Source organism: Pan troglodytes, chromosome 3, assembly GCF_028858775.2.
Source record: "Pan troglodytes isolate AG18354 chromosome 3, NHGRI_mPanTro3-v2.0_pri, whole genome shotgun sequence".
Taxonomy (NCBI): Eukaryota; Metazoa; Chordata; class Mammalia; order Primates; family Hominidae; genus Pan; species Pan troglodytes.
The window spans coordinates 130,908,657-130,925,710 of record NC_072401.2 but is presented as its reverse complement, the minus strand read 5'-3'; the positions used below and the strand labels follow the sequence as shown (position 1 = coordinate 130,925,710).

The 17,054-nt window shown below is 34.7% G+C and overlaps 2 long non-coding RNA genes across 2 annotated transcripts in view; one reads left to right on the top strand and one right to left on the bottom strand.

Annotated features, from left to right (window-relative positions):
- Positions 1 to 17,054, top strand: part of LOC107974404 (uncharacterized) — a 46,388-nt gene that overhangs the window by 16,367 nt on the left and 12,967 nt on the right. Inside the window, exon 2 of the long non-coding RNA XR_001717144.3 lies at positions 5,443 to 5,535. This is a non-coding gene — a long non-coding RNA (uncharacterized LOC107974404). The remainder of the gene's footprint in view (positions 1 to 5,442; positions 5,536 to 17,054) is intronic.
- Positions 1,095 to 17,054, bottom strand: part of LOC129143768 (uncharacterized) — a 56,217-nt gene continuing 40,257 nt past the window's right edge. The window contains exons 3-7 of the long non-coding RNA XR_008547611.2: positions 6,824 to 7,015; positions 6,250 to 6,335; positions 4,309 to 4,394; positions 2,237 to 2,325; positions 1,095 to 1,236 (exon numbers count right to left, since the gene is read on the bottom strand). This is a non-coding gene — a long non-coding RNA (uncharacterized LOC129143768). The remainder of the gene's footprint in view (positions 1,237 to 2,236; positions 2,326 to 4,308; positions 4,395 to 6,249; positions 6,336 to 6,823; positions 7,016 to 17,054) is intronic.

Below are 17,054 nucleotides of genomic sequence, written 5' to 3'. Positions count from 1 at the left end.
TGTGCCCCACTTTTGTAAATTTTATTTTTTATTTTAGATTCAGGGGATACATGTGCAGGTTTGTTACACGGGTATACTGCAATGCTGAGGTTTGACTGTTTATTGATCCCATCACTGAGACAGTGAACATAGTAACAACAGGAAGTCTTGCAGCCCTTGTCCCCCTCCTTCTCTCCCTGCTTTCAGAGCCCCTAGTGTCTGTTGTTCCTATCTTCACATCCATGTGTACCCAAGTTTTAGTTCCTACTTATAAGTGACAACATGTGATATTTGATTTTCTGTTTCTGCATTAATTCCCTTAGGATAATGGCATCCAGCTTCATCCATGTTGTTGTAAGCGACCTGATTTTGTTCCTTTTTATGGTGATACAGTATTCCATGGTGTATATGTACCACACTTTCTTTATCCAATCCACTGTTGATGGGCCCCCAGGGTGATCCTGTCTTTGCTATTGTGAAATAGTGCTGCAATGAACATACAAGTGCATGTGTCTTTTTGATAGAATGGTTTATATTCCTTCGGATGTATACCCAGTAATGGGATTGCTTGGTCAAATGATAGTTCTATTTTTAGTTCTTTGAGAAATTTTCAAACTGCTTTTCACAGAGGATGAACTAATTTACATTCCCACCAACAGTGTATAAGTGTTCTCTTTTCTCTGCAACCTCACCAACATCTGTTATTTTTTGACGTTTTAATAATAGCCATTCCGACTGGTGTGAGATGAGATTTTATTGTGGTTTTGATTTGCATTTCTCTGATGACTAGGGATGATGAGTATTTTTTCAGATGTTTGTTGGCCGCTCCAGCTATTATTGTCATCATCAGACCTGCATAGGCTTCAACCATTCTGCCCAGGTGCCCTCAGCCTTGACTCAGGCCTGCACCACCTGTGTTACTCTTTGCTCCTGGGATCCTATGGATTATAGTATGAGATGCCCATGGGAACCCACTCTGTGCCCACACATGTACCCCACCCAAAAATGTACAATGCCATTATTGAGCAACGAACAATAAGGACCAATAAATAAACATTTCCACCTTTTCTCTCCCTGAGTCAAAAGTTCTGAGGCACATTTCCTAAGGCTTCTCACAAGGTGCCAAAGGAACAAGCAATATTGTTTATTAGAGTAAACAATTTAATAACCCAGCCTTGTTTGGTTTTTCATCCTTTCCGGTTTTACCTCCAGTCTATCCTTCACTTCTTTTTCTTGAGATGACATTTGCAAAATGCCCTTAAATAACAATGTAAACCAAATAATATATTAACAATAATGTAGTTCAGCAATAAAATGTATCTATTGGTTAAGCCTCTACTGGGTACTACTACTATTACTGCCACTCCAATAATAATAATAATAATAATAATAATAATAATAATGACAATAATAAGTAAAAGTAATCAATGAACCAGAAAAATAAAATATTTTAAGCCCTTAAGATCCTTCTCTATATTAAGTCTGAAGAGTAATGGTCAAGTATCTAATTTAACATTTTCCCAGTGCCTCTGAATTTTGTGTAATTTTTCTGTCTTTAACAGAAACATTTCTCCTATGTATTCAATTTCATTCTATCCCCATTATTACCACATAGTGACATCTGATAGGTCACTGTTAACTTCCAAAATTTCCTCTGGCAGAAAGCCCTCTTCTCAGGACTTCCAGTCAAAGTTATGGCCCCAGTTGAGTGTGCTGAGCATACTTACAAGAAATAAACCTATCATGGTTGTATTAATAAGCCAGAGACTGTGACCCTCTCATTTAACACATTCTTCTTAGTAATTATTAAATAACTATGAAGGGAAGCTTAGTGCCCTTTTAGTAACCTACCTCATTCATAATTTTGGCCTTGTGGTCAAGACTGACATAATTTTAAATATAATAACTGTTTCCCTAAGAATTATTATTCCATTTGCTGTTCCACTTGTTCATTACATATAAAGCTGACTACCTATTACTTGAAATATGTAATTATGTGAAACATAATAGAAAATAAGCCTCAAATTTGTCATTTCTAATTATCTGCAAATGTCAATGTTTCTTGAAATATTCTTCCTGTTTAAGTATAGATGTTGTAGATTCCTGGTAAATTTTAAGCCATCATAAAGAATAGCTCAAATAACATCTCTTCCTAAAAGCTTCCTTGAGCATATCTACCCCACTAGCACAGGTAGATTTAAATACTTCTGTACCCCACTTTAGCATATTAAATGGCACCATATTTTACTATACATACTGATTTACATGCTTGTCTGTCACTTTAAGTACTTCAAGAGCAGATATCATGCCATATACATTTTGCATGTTCAACGTATAGCGCGGTACCTAACGAATAGCAGAGAATGTTACATAAATGAATAGATGAATGAATGGATAAGAGAATATGTCAATCAATAAGTGAATGACTACATGAATAAAAGAACAAATAAATGAATAATTAAAACAAGTAGGTTCAATAGTGTACCCAGTCAGAACTCCAGAAGTACAATAGAAAATTCCAAACCAATTAAAGAGGGCTTTTTTTTTCTTTTACTTCCAGTTTCCATTGCAGTCTTTAAATTGTTTCTGATTTAGTGGAAATGAAAAGATACTTTTCACTGAGCTAATTTTTCTATTTTAATGTTCTTTCTGACTTTAATTAAATATCTTCTATAAGCTTGTCTTTTTGCCTTCTCTCTCTCTCAGAAGTAAAGCAGTGTATGCTCAACTCACAGGCTTCACGAAGATTTCACAGCTCTATTTTTAATGCTTGCAGTAACAGTTGAAGACACGCGTTAAGAATTTTTTGTCCTATTATTATTAATTCCAACGAACTGTTACAGAGAAATAATTGTTCTGATCAGAATTATACTAATTAATTTTACATAATCAGTGATTTGCCATCACAGAAGCTTTGTATGCTCTTACAACTTGTTGTTTTCTGCTGGATGCCAAATTTGTACCTTTGTGCTTTTACACATTCAGTAGTAGCATGGTCTACTCTAAAGACTAAGAATTTAGAGCTTTAAAAGCAAGCTGATATAAGTTAACAGGACAATTATAGTTGCTTGATTAACACTGCTGTTTAGAGGTAGTGCAGGATTTTGTTCATCAATCTTGCTTTTGTCTTATATTTTGTTTTCTTTTCTGGAAAGGTCATTTTGTGTATTCTTGGCATGGCACGAGGTATGCTGCAGTGCATGATAGACTTGGTTACATTTGCTTTTTTGTAACTGGACTTAAAAATTTGCTTTTGGTCATTTGTCTGCAACTATTTCACTTTCCTAGCCTAGAGCTTTTAAATCATCAATCATGTGGGGTGTGAGTGTGTGTGTGTGTGTGTGTGTTTGTGTGTGTCTATCAGTTGGAGAGCTAGCTTGACAGTTTTGTTGGGCCATTATTGTACTTCAAATTTCATTTGTAGAAGATTTCATTCGACATTTCAGACTTATTATGCTACCTTGAAAGCTGGAGTTCCATAGGGTTCTGTCTTTGATCTCAGGTCATCATTAGTTAATGCCAATGATCCACAGCCTGCCCCTGGTGAGAATAACTCCAAACACTTGTGAAATACTGTTTCACTGTGGCTCTTTCATCAACGGTAATTATTTTGCACAGCTTGGGAATATTCTGTACATATTACAGGAACTCTTCCAATATAATTTCATGAATCATTAAGATAAATAATAATTAGAACTTTCAGTTGTGTTTGATTAAGTATAAATAATAAAATTATAATACAGTGATACTTCCTTTTCATACAAATTGGAAGTAGGAAAAGGAAACTAAGAGTTTCCTCCAACTAAGAGTTTCTGGTTTTGTTTTCTCTTTTGCTGCCACTGGAAAGAATTTCTGGCACTGCATTAAATCAAGACAGAGTGTGATTATAATTAATACTATTATTAAAAAGGTCATGTATAGGTTTACTTTGCTTTCAGCAGAGCTTCTCTAACGGGTCTACCTTAAAAAGAAAAGAATAATTAGGCAAATCTACTTTAAAAAGAAAAAGAAAAATGAGGCAAATTCTCATTTTTAACAATGCATTACAAACAGCATCTTTGTAAAAGAAATTCTGCTTTAATGTTTTGAAAAGATCAAGTGGTTCACAAAAATTATTTACACACTTAGTAATTATATAAAGCATTAAATATGTTATGCTATAGCAAGAAAATATATTTCAAATTGTAGTTTTATATTCTGGCATATAGAAATAATCATTCCTTGATTTCCCATATTCTTTCATTCTCGAAACTCTGAAGAGCAATTTCATCTAATTAAATAGGAACAAACTGTTTGGGGCTGATAAGGAGGATAATTTCTCGGCAGTACCTGATTCAATGCTACAGCATCACTCGTTTTCTCATGGTGGTATCTTCTAGGTTTTAGGAATATCATTTTTATGCTCTCCAAATACTCTGAAATCACAACATACCTCTGTCATTTCTTTCTTATACCTTGCAAATAATTGTTATTCTATTCACCAATTTATAATGATGCTTATGATTTCCTTAATAATGCCAAATGACTTCCATCAATCACTAATTGATCACTACCTTTTATCCTGAGTAGACTAAATTATCTCTTTCAAGTTACCTTAAGCCTCAGTCAAACCTTTCTTTTGCATCTTTGGACAGAACTGCACTATCAATTTTACATTTTATTTTATTTACTTATGTATTGGCAATTGAGGTCAGGGACATTTTTCAAAGAACAAAATTAGTGACAGAGAGTGGCAGTGAAAAAATAATGCATCAGAGAATTCTCTCTGCTTGGTGTCCAGACAGTACTATTTGGCTGAGAACATTTGCAGCACAGTATACAAATGCTCACTGGCCTAAAGGATGCAGTTGGCCTGCTGCACTAGCTCTCCTGGGCTGAGAATGTGTGATAGCATTCAACATGTGCATCACAAACATATGTGTGTGTGCACACATGCACGTGTGTGTATACACATATATAAACAATGTACCATATTAAGAATATGTATATGTAAAATAATATTTTTATTAATAAATTTTGCAGAAACATTAAAAATCAGAGTGGTGCAAATTGATGTTAATCTAGTTATGTGTCTAATACCCAAGTTTGCAGAACTCAAAGGAACTGAAATGGTAAGAAAATAGCACATCCCTTTCTCTCCTTCTGTTCTCAAATACAATTTTTTATGTGCTAATTAGCTACTAGGGGACTATAGTTCTCTTCTATTTTCTTTTGATCATGGGAACTGAGAAGATTTTCAGAAATATATTGATATTAACAGAATCCCATTATAGCAAAACAATAGATGTGACCACATGAGATTGCTTTAAAGCGATTTTTATTTCCATTGTTGTCAGAGTCATCTTTGTATGCAGCTTTAAGATATAAAAGCAGCTTTAGAAAATTTCATCAATAATGTGTATTATAGAAACTACCTGCAGGTGTCATAATGATGATGTACATTTCTGTTTCAATTAACTTCAGGGGAAATAAACAGAGTGTGATTATATGCAAAACCTGCAAGAATGAGGACCTCCAAACTCAGTGTACAGAGTGATTTTCTGCTGAAACAATTGGGTATGTTATTTGTTTGCTCATATTAGACTCTAATGAAGACACGTCCTTCCATATTAGCCCAAAATTCCTATTTCAAATATTTACCTTCATGTGCATACTCTTTAACTTCTAAGCAAGATAAAATTTCTGGCTTCCCATTACACTTTCTTTCACTTTCCTTCTGCTAACTGAACAGTTCTGCCTTGTGAGAAATTCAACTCAGGGTAGTTAGATGAGCCAGTCTCTAGCTATCAGAGAACCCCATTTCTCTGGCCCTGTTGGTATAAGAGGTGTAGGGATACCAAGGCAACAGAATCCTCCCTGGAATTTCATTTGAGTGGTTGAAAAAGTGGCTTCTTTTTTTTCTTTTCACTGGGAAAGTGGTGTAAGAATATTGGAAGCCAGAACCTAGCACTGTCTGCTACTGGCCTGATGTCTTTTCCACAACATGGGAAGAGATTGCCTGGGAATGAAGCCAACTCTGTGGAAAGCATAAGAAATAACCAAAGAAAGTGAGAGGAATATCCTCATGACACTATTTGAATCCCTAAACCCAGCCTAAGTGAGGTTTACTCCTTGGACAACCCTCCTTCTCCAACCAGTTATATGAGGATAAATGCCCCTTTGGTCCTGTAGCTTGAGTACATTTCTGTCACTTGCAACTTGCAAATTTGTGACCAACATACCTGCACACGTGCACACACACACACACACACACACACATTTAACACTTGCCGTATTGGACATACAGGATGGCACATCTTATCTGGACAGTGTTGAAGTGAACTTTTAAAATGAAGTAAATTTTGTTGAATCGTAGCCTGAAACAATGAAGGGGTAATTTAGGGGAAGGTGAGTAACAAGATGCACTATTAACCTAAAACAGTGTTTTTTTGGAAGAACCATACATTGCCACTTTTCTGTTCTATCTCAAGCCTTGATTGCCATGCTAAACAAGGTTTCAAACCAGATTCCAACCCCAAGTTTTCCTCGTTGACTCAAGTCCACTCTATAGTTGACTTAACCACACTTCCTTTCTTTTTATCACATGCTCAGCCTAACCAGTAAGTGAATGGTAAAGAATCATTATATATAGCTTTCTACCAATTTGTAAATTGACATAATACTACTCCTTAAAATTAGTTGTTTGGAATTCCCAGAGCTGTGAGTGATACCTTTGCATGCCACCTTACCCTTAGAACCCCTACCTCTAAGTTGCCTTTTTTGACCACATGCTGGAAGCTGGGTGTCAGTTACAAGCTGACTGTAAAAAACGGCAGGAAGGAGAGGGGCTTCTTCTCAGCCTTACCTTTAGGTAAATACATGGTAAAATATCCTTTGGGAAAATGTATGCCTTCTCTTCTTTAAGTAAAAGATGGTTTGATCACTTTTGTTTCAGGAAATCAAAAAAAAAACCAAAACTGAATCCTCACTTAGCAGAGGGGATCAAAGAGCTCGGATTCTAAGGACAAGGCACAATCCATTAGGTATAGGCCAGAAGCTAAAAAAAAGGAGAGGACTCTGATTAAAACATAAAACCCAAAAGAGTACTTTTTAGTGTAAGTCTTTTCAGGACTTAAGTCATAACTACCAACCCTTACCATTTTGGTGCCTATTTAAAACACTTCCAACTTCCAGCACCTGTAATTCTTTGCTGAGGGCTTTCTCTGGCCGGTGGAGCCTGTTCTGCCTGTGTTCAGGGCAGGCAGCCAGAAGTTCTGGGGAATTAATGTTTCGAACCTCAGCACTCACAAGCACTGACTGACAGAGGTTGGTATGTAAATTTCTTAGCTTCCTTACATCTAAGGTGGAAACAATCTGAGCTGCATATTCTATGTACTGTTTCTCATAGCTCCTCAGAAGGATTGACTTCCAATTGCTCACAGTGGTACCTTAACTGTCAATGCACCCTTTATTGTCCCTCTCACTTTCCTATCTAAATTTGCTACTTCTGTACTGTTGCTCCCTTCAATTAACTCCAAGCCAATTCCAAATCCTTGTCCCAGGGCCTGCTTCTTTGGGATCCTAAAGCAGGGCACTTACTAATGTTAATTGTTATCCTAGTCCCCATCTCATTCATGGCCAATTAAAGATGGCCACAAAATCTTTGACACTCCTGCCATGGACAGGTGGGATCTAAGGCTCTTCTGAGCCTGGGCCAAATAATTCATAATTATTATTCTATCCAAACAATATTTGTTTACATAAGGCACTATTATTTCTTGTTTCTTTTTTCACTACTTCTATTTATATCTTAACCCTGCTTTCTGGACACTCAATTTCATTCTTCCTGTAGCATAATAACATTTAGTATATATTTTGTTAAGGATTTGTTTGCACTCACAACTCATGCTGTTTGTTTTTCTAGAATATACTTTATTTCACTACCATTTCCTTAATAAATGTTTATCTGGATATAAAATTTGGCTAAATGACTAGATATAAAATTTTAAGTTGCTAGTTATATTTTCTCAGTGTTTTAATTCTTCTTCACTGTCATCTGTTTCTATTGTTGGTGTTAGCAAATGTGCTAAGTTTCATTTTTTGTAAGTAATATTTTATGTGATTGCTTTTAAACATACTTTTGCTTGAATGTTCTGTATTTGATTAAAGTGTGTCTAGATGCAGAGTTCTTTTTATTCATTCTGTTTAGGATGTGCCATGATTCATGAACATAAGAAATCAAGAATTTCTTCACTCCAGAAAATTTGCAGGAATTATGTTTTCCATGTTGTATCTTTCCTACTCTCTGTATTCACTCTTTATTTTCAATTAGAAAAACACTGGTCTATCTCATCCATTCTTCCATTTCTCCTAAGACTGCTTTCATTATATTTTACACTTTAATTCTCTGTGCTTCATTCTGAATAATTTGTTCAGCTCCTGTTTCCAGTTTGCTCCTTTCAATAGATATATTCAATTTTCTATTTAACCATTCTATTAATGTTTCCATTCTTACATTTTTCACTGCTATAACTTCTTGTTAGTTTATTTTTTTGTTCTGATTTTTCACAGCATCTTGTTTCTTAGTTGTGTTTTCAGTCTCTTATTTTTAAGACATTTATACATTTATTTTATAATTTCATTATCTGATAATTCTGTGTTTAATTGTGCTGTTTGTTGTCTCTGCTGATTATTTATTATAATTTGCATTTAATATATGCATATAATATTGCATTTGCAGTTGTGAATTAATCTACAGGAGCGTTTTCCTGTAAGAACCCCATGCAGCCTGGATTGTGAGTGCTTTGTTTTTAGAAAGCATTTGCATTTGCTTCTTTCAGTGATAGGGCACTAATAATAACAGATAATTAATTTTTTGGCCTTATATGTTCTTGACCTGTCTGGCAGTATAAATTAAAACCTCAACATTTTATGAAGGCCAGAATTTGGTTACAGACACATACAAGTTTTTGTTATTTTCCTGAGAGCCAAGGAATAGGTAAGGATGTTCAAGCATTCTAGCTTTATGCAGTGTCACCTAACTCTCTAGCTAGACAAACCCTAATGCTCTGTCTTTGTGGGAATGTGGAAAACCAAGCATCTTGTTGACCTACATCAACAAAAACACCCCCAGGCTTTAGTGCCCACTTTTCATGCATATCACAGCTTTCTCTTTGTGGCTTCTTGGCATTTTCCTTACTCTTATTAATTAAAATATATATTTAAAAGTATTTATTGTATGTTAGCCAGTGTTTCTAGATGTTTTCAAGTGGAAAGGATTTTGTATCTTCTATGAAGTGGAACCATAGGAAATTTCTATTTTCTTTAACAGTCCAAAACAGTTCAACATCATTGACCTCATATAGTTCAACCTAATAATTATGGTTTGTTTTTTTTTTTTTTTTTTTTTTTTTTGAGGCAGAGTCTTGCTTTGTCGCCCAGGCTGGAGTGCAGTGGCGTGACCTTGGCGCGATCTGCGCTCACTGCAAGCTCCACCTCCCAGGTTCACACCATTCTCCTGTCTCAGCCTCCCGAGTAGCTGGGACTACAGGCCCCCGCCACCACGCCCAACTAATTTTTTATTTTTATTTTTTGTATTTTTAGTAGAGACGGGGTTTCACTGTGTTAGCCAGGATGGTCTCGATCTCCTGACCTCGTGATCCGCCCGCCTCGGCCTCCCACAATGCTGGGATTACAGGCATCAGCCACTGCACCCCGCATAATTATCTAAATTTCTGAAAATGAATATCTCCATAGTCTTTCATTCTGTTAAATAAATGGCATTTACTGGAAATAGCAGCTAGTTTTTGGTGGTTTTGTCAAGCAGTTACCTGATATTTGGATAGAATTTATGGACTATTTCTGAACAAGGACTATTTTCATGTTACATCAGATTCTCAGTTGAAAAATATCACAATCAAATCTTCAGGGTTGAATGATTTAATTTTGAGAGTGGCAAATAAACCCCCAAATAATTCTTAAGTTGCATTTAGTTAGGTATATGTAATTTAACATACATTTTAAAACATGCTGGTTTCTTTCATCAACAAGTGAAGAAAATACATGTTGTGAGGGAACTAAACTCTGAGTAAGCTAACCATTTGCATCATACTTTAAGAAACCTTTATATTTATCCTGAATGTTTAAATTTGACATATGTTGGTCCATCAAGTGATAGATTCTGGCTACCCCAGAAAGAGCAAATTTACTAAATTTATCATTGAGATAAATTTGTAAGATATATGAAATTTCAAAAATGGTCTTTATAAGCATTTTCATTGTCATGAATAAGTGATTTTTGTTTGTTTCCTAATTGCATTTCAAAATCATTACACCTTTTACGTTCTCAGTACTGCAGGATAGAAAAGCAAATTCATGACTCAATATGCATTTTTTGAGAGCACACTGAAAGAATGCAGAAAACATGACCATAATTTGGTCTTCTTTACAATTTTCTCTGTTTCATTCAACAGTGAATTAAAATCAGCCAGCATATTTTTGAGTCATAAATATGTGGAGAATTAAAAAGTGCACATACTGGCATTGCATTATAGCCACCTCCATTCAGTTCATAAAATAGCCCTTAATTAAATAGAAAACTCTTCACATATATCATGGTGTTTCAGTAATTAAAAAAATATGATAAGAATTTCTCTCTTGTACACATACCATACATAAGGCAAGTTGGCTTACACTTTACACATCAGTGTTTCCTCCACAGATAAGCTACATAAATGACGGCATATTGGATGGTGACAGCGCCTCTAGAGTGTGTACTTCTGATATGCAAAGACATACCATGTCAGTTTACAACTGTATTGTATTTTGTTCTGTTTTCCCTTATGATGATTCACTGGCTGTGAAGCTTTTAAAAAATTGTGTGACTGACCAGCAGCAGTGGCTCACATCTGTAATCCCAGCACTTTGGGAGGCCGAGGTAGGTGGATAACGAGGTCAAGAGATCGAGATCATTGTGGCCAACATGATAAAACCCATCTCTACTAAAAATACAAAAATTAGCTGGGCGTGGTGGTGCGCACCTGTAGACCCAGCTACTCAGGAGGCTGAGGCAGGAGAATCGCTTGAACCTAGGAGGTGGAGGCTACAGTAAGCCGAGGTCATGCCACTGCACTCCAACCTGGGCAGCAGAGCGAGACTCTGTCTCAAAAAAAAAAAAGTATGACTTTTTTATTATAAAATGAAAATTTGAAATGGTATAACTTTGACGGCCAAGTTTTGCTTTCTTCTCACCTATTTGAACAAAATTAACTAATTTCATACAGAAAATGATAATTTTTATCATGTTCAGGTAAAACTCAATTACCACAGAGGTCATTACACTTTGTTTTAAATTGGCACATAAACTGTGAAGCCTCCTTGTAACTATTTGCCAAATGTTCATAACAGTTTAGGCGTTGCAACTCAGCATAAATGATTACCAGTTTAATAAATCTAAAACACCCTTCTTCGAAATTTCCATTTGCAATTTTCTTTTGCTGCTGCCTTTATGAAATCATTACATGCTTAGAGATTTTGTTCTAAGAACAAACAAATTCACATTCTACATTCTACCACAGACCTAATCACTGCTTATATTTATTGCTTTATGTTTTATAGTAGTTACGATCATATTTTATCACTATCTTCATGCTTCAGTGAGTGACTTTTAAGCTATTGATCCTTTTCTGTGAATTGGGGATACAATAAAGCAATATCCCAGTTACAATAAAAATGCAAATTTAGAAAATTTAATTAATAAAATTCAATTTATATGAAAATATCTTAGTCAAGACAAATTAGTCCCTGTTAAATGAATGCTAGCCTAGACCAACTGTCCCACACAGTACTTGTAGTCCATTATTAAAAACTTAATAATAATTATGGATGTAATAGAATTTCTGTGAAAATAGTTAATCTCAAATTTTAAATGTATGAAATATATGTGAACCAAAGGTTTCATCTTTTCATATTCATAGAAAATAGTCAAATCCCTGTTGGATAATTGATAGTCTGCCAGAAACTACACTTTTAAGAAAATGATTCCAGACAATGGAGAGCCATTCTGCAGAGGAGAGACATAATTTTCATAAGCAAAAAGTAGTCCACAGCTTATTTAAAAGGCTCAGATGATAAATAATAGGGCACGAATTAGGGCAGAGGAAATGGTTATGCAGAAAGAGGTAATGCAAAGGAAACAGGAAACGATAAGCAGAAATTTAATGCAGAGCCATTTTTTTGGTATAAAAATTTTCAGTCTCCATTTTACACCTATAGCTTTTCTTTACCCATTCTAATTAAGCATCTATGGCTATTAGCCTTCCAAAACAGGAAAGTACATCATGTCTATGCACCCCAATACAATGATCAGAGGTCTGCTCCAATCCACTTCACTAGATTTATTAACAGCATTGGACTCACATGAAACACTATCCTCTTGGTTTTCATGATATGACACTTCCCTCTTCCCTATGCCTAGAACATTCAGCTGAGCCCCCTGATTCAAAGAGTCAACTACTTACTTAGCATTACCATTTTTATTTCTAATAACTATCTGTCAAGTGAACTCTTAATTAATACCCATATCCTTTGCCTTCCTAGTTTTCCTCATTTCAGTAAAACTCACCAATGCTGACCCCATGACACAAGTCATTCTTCATCACCTGCCTATCATTAAAGCATGTCAACTCCAGCTCCAAAACATATCCAAAATTCATCTCCACTGTGACCACTCTAAGCCTAGCCACCATCAACTATCAACTAGACTGCTTCAAAAGCCTCTTAGCTTCTTTGTTAGCTTGTAGTACATTCTTTACATCAGAAGCCAGAGTTATCTTTTAGAAACATAAAGGAGATCATGCTACCTCTTTACCTAGAACTCTTCTAAACAAGGAATAAAAGATTTTACATGAATTCAGCCAAGTCTACAACTCAACTTCTTTTACTAACATACCCCCAGCTTGCTAGGCTTTTGTCATACTTACTCTCCTTTTGCCCCAACAAGACAATAAATCTGGTTCCACCTGAGGGGCTTTTCACTTTGTATTCTCTCCCTAGAATACTCTTGCCTCTGATCTTCATATGCCTGCCTTTTTGGAACCCTTTGGATCTTCGCTATGAAGTCATCTACTTAATGAAATGTTTTCTGATTAACAAAATTATCATGGCAGTAACTCTCAAATATATTTACCCATCTTAATTTCTTCACAGTAACTTTAATTATCCAAAATTAGCTTCATATATATATATATATATATATAAATAAAATTTATTAGTTCATTGTCTGTCTTTTTCCTGCTAGAATGAATGCTGCATGAGTCTAGGAACTTTTTGTTATGTGTTATTACACTGCCAGAACCCAGAAGAGCACCCATCAAAAAGAAAACATTTAAATATTTGTGGCATAGATAGTAAGTTAACAAATGGATAATTTGGTAATCAAAACAATATGAAATATAAGGAGTAACAAAGAATTAACAATGACTGAAGCTGAGAGTCTAAATGACTAAGTAAATACTGATGTCATTAATGTGAATACAAAACCCAGATAGAGGATGGAGTTTAGAAGAGACATCTTGAATGGGCCAAACAGCAGGTACCAGGATATCCACATAGTGGTTTTCAGTAGTTTGAAGCTCAGTGGAGAGACTGGGACAAGATACACAGCACTGGATTCATTTGAATGCAGATAATAGTTATAACTGAAGTAGTTGCATTCACTAAAATAAACCATATGGAAGAGGATGACAAGCTCTGAATATCAATGAATGAAAAACATAAACAATCAGAAAAAAAGGAGAGAAACCTAAGTGTAGAAAAGCAGATTCAAATTCACGTAAGCCATGGATGAGGTGAGGAGACTCTTACACAGGCAGCAAATAATCAACATTGCCAACCATGAAAAGTGTTCAGTAAATGCTGAGTAGGATGGAACTGAGGAATTTGAACTAGACTAATATAGTGATATCCGAAGTCAGTTTGTAAATATGGGGAGTGAGAGCAAGATGATGAAGTACTAAAGACAGTGAACTACTCTTCCAAAGTATGGCACTAGATGGTAGGAAAACTATGGAATGCCAATTTGAATATCTTTTTAAGATAAAAGAAACAAACGAGTCAAGAAAAAATGGTCTTAGAAGTGGGAGGATTAAAGATGAAAGTCAGAGGGATGTTAAGATGTAACCGAGAGGGCAGGCAAAATGAGTGTCGGTATCGTGACTGGGGAGTGAGTGAAGCCACACTCTGAAACCAGTAATGGCATTTATCACCTAAACATCATGGAGGTAATGTGGGTAGATAAATAACATGTCTCATGGACTGAAGCTCTATGAAGATCATGTTAAATAAGAACTTTCAGCAGGACAGCATAAGTGTTATCACTAACAAATTGTCCTTGACAGTTTCACTACTTACATAATCATTGTGAACTCTCTTTTGAGTTCTGCTGCAAATACTTGCTCACCCATCCTAAACAGCCTTATTTCCCACATCCTCTTTAATTCAAAAGGAAAAAGTATGGCTAACAAATAGTTACATAAGAAAATATTTTAGAGCACATTTTTAACCTAGTTTTACTTAAATAATAATATGATGACAGCATGCCCAAGACAGACCCAGTGTAAATATCAATTGCACCTCTTTTTCGCCTTAAATGTACTCCAGTTTTAGATGACAAATATTATGATTTATAGTATCCTAAAAAAATAATATTATAATATGTAATATTTTAACAAGAACTTATGGTATAGCTAAAATACAAGATCACATTTCAACAATACTTAGTGATTCACAACCAAAAACAAAATGAGTAACAGAATTTATCCAAGTTTGTGACTTGTCAGGTTGTCATGGATAAAATAATATCCACATGTAGTGAGCAGAATGTGCCAGGGACTGTTCTACACTGTTAATGTGTGTGGTTTCATTTACTCTTCACGCTAAGCCTAAAAGAGAGGTCTTTTATAATTCCCACCAAGCAACACTGGGAAATTAACTAACTTGACTAAGGTAATAGCAAACGATGGACCTTATAACCAAAAGAAGACAATTAGTGGAATTTTAAGGTATTGGTGAGTGCAGAAGTAAAATGATTGGGATGTAGTTTAGGAGCTAAATGAAGCCAGTGGGAGACTCTGTATTAGGATAATCAAAAAAAGACAAGAGTTGAACATAGGGCAAAACATACGTTCAATAGAAATAAGAGGCTAACTGAGCAGGCAGTTAAAAGGCTGTGGTCAAAGAAAGGGATTTGAAATTTTGAGGCCATGTCCATAAAACCACATTAAATTTTGACAGACCTCAGGAATAACCAAGCTTATGAGTGCCTGGACCACATTGGTAAAGCAGAGGAAAGTTTTGGAAATTAATGAAGTCAAGAAATTATAAACCAGGAAGTTAATCTGGAAAATATTGATTCCTAGAAATAACACAGAAGTATTAACATATCAGAGAGAGAAGTAGAAAAGAAGAAATGATGCTTTTATGAAACAAACTTTAGGCAAAGCTTTATTTCCATATTTCTTTTTAAACACACACATACATGTGCACACACATATAGGCACTTAGTCATATTAAAATTTTTTGAATCTAACAACAGGTATTAAAGAGAAAAATTTAGAAATGTAAAATTGGATGTTTAGCAAATGCATCTTTTCTTGATGATACTACATAAATATTAATATGCTAAGAATAACTTTGTCTAATTACCAATTAGAATGTTTTGAATATAGTTTGAACTTATCAATACAAAAATAGATTAACATTTCCATTAGTTCAAAACTAATTTCCCATAATGGTCAATGTACTCTGGTGTATAAAATCTATATGATCTCTCAAATAAAAGAGTCAGTCGCCACTGACCTAATTATGTAAGGAGAGAGAATTTGCTTTGCTTTTATTCAAAAACTGTTTATTTCTTTCAGATGTCCCTTGATAGAAACAGATTTCATAACTTAAAAAGGAAACTCATTTAATCAACTGATATTGTTCATCCCTTTGTTTGTTCCAATAATTGCTACATTTTTAACACCAAAGGAAAAATTACTGAGCTTGTCCTTAAAAGACTTTCTTTTTCTCATATTAAAACAGGAAAGATTATACTTATGCATAAGTTGAAATAGTGATAAACTCCTGCCACCATTATACAGCAGCCTCATGAAGAAGCAGCACTTGTGGTACTTAGACAGTTTAGAAAAGTAAATTTATCAATGTTCATTTCACCCCCCTCAAAAACAAACAAGCAACACCATTATTTGTTAATAGTAAAGGGCTGTTGAGGAATAAATTTCATTGAATATGAACTCATTTTTCCAGCTCTTCCCATTAGATTCATCAATTTGGATCAATTTTTAGTAGAATATACTAAACTTTAGTACAATAGGCTAAACTGACTTGCACTGTTTAGCCTATCAAAATTAATTCCTTTTGCATTTAAAATTTTAAAGGCTATTTAGTTGTGTTTCAGAAATCAAAGAACTTAACTTTTACAATTTAGATTTATTGATTAAAAACTAAAGTTGGTTAAGAAGAATCTGAAAATAAACAGAAAATTCTGAAAGTTTAGTGTTAAGATTCAGTAAATGTCATTGAATAACCTTATGCATTCCTAACCCTTCTGTCCTTAAGTGTCTCTACTTCAACTAGTGGAAAAATTTCCTTATTTGCATTGCCTTTTTTTTTTTTTTTTTTGGTTCTAGACAGCAAAACTGTCTAGAAACTGTCAGTTTCCTATAGTTTGGGGGACACCCTGAAATACTATAGACATTTTTTTTAACCTCACTTGAAGTTTCAAGATTGCTTTTTGGAAAATTCCAAAATACCTATCACATTTCATATTGAAAGCTATTTACAAAATGGTAGTGCATTTTCCCAGCATCCTTCAGAGGTCACTAAATGCATTTTCATTTTCACTTTTAAACTGTGTCTACATTATGACAAGGCAATCCAATGAAAAGTGAAAAACACACTCAAAAGAATGTTTTCTTTAAACCATAGCAAACACTTTCATTAGAGGGTTTTTCTATCCACCTTTAGTTTTGAAAATATTTATTTCTGGAAATCTTAAGACTTCTTAATCTTTAAGTGATTAATTTTACGAGTAC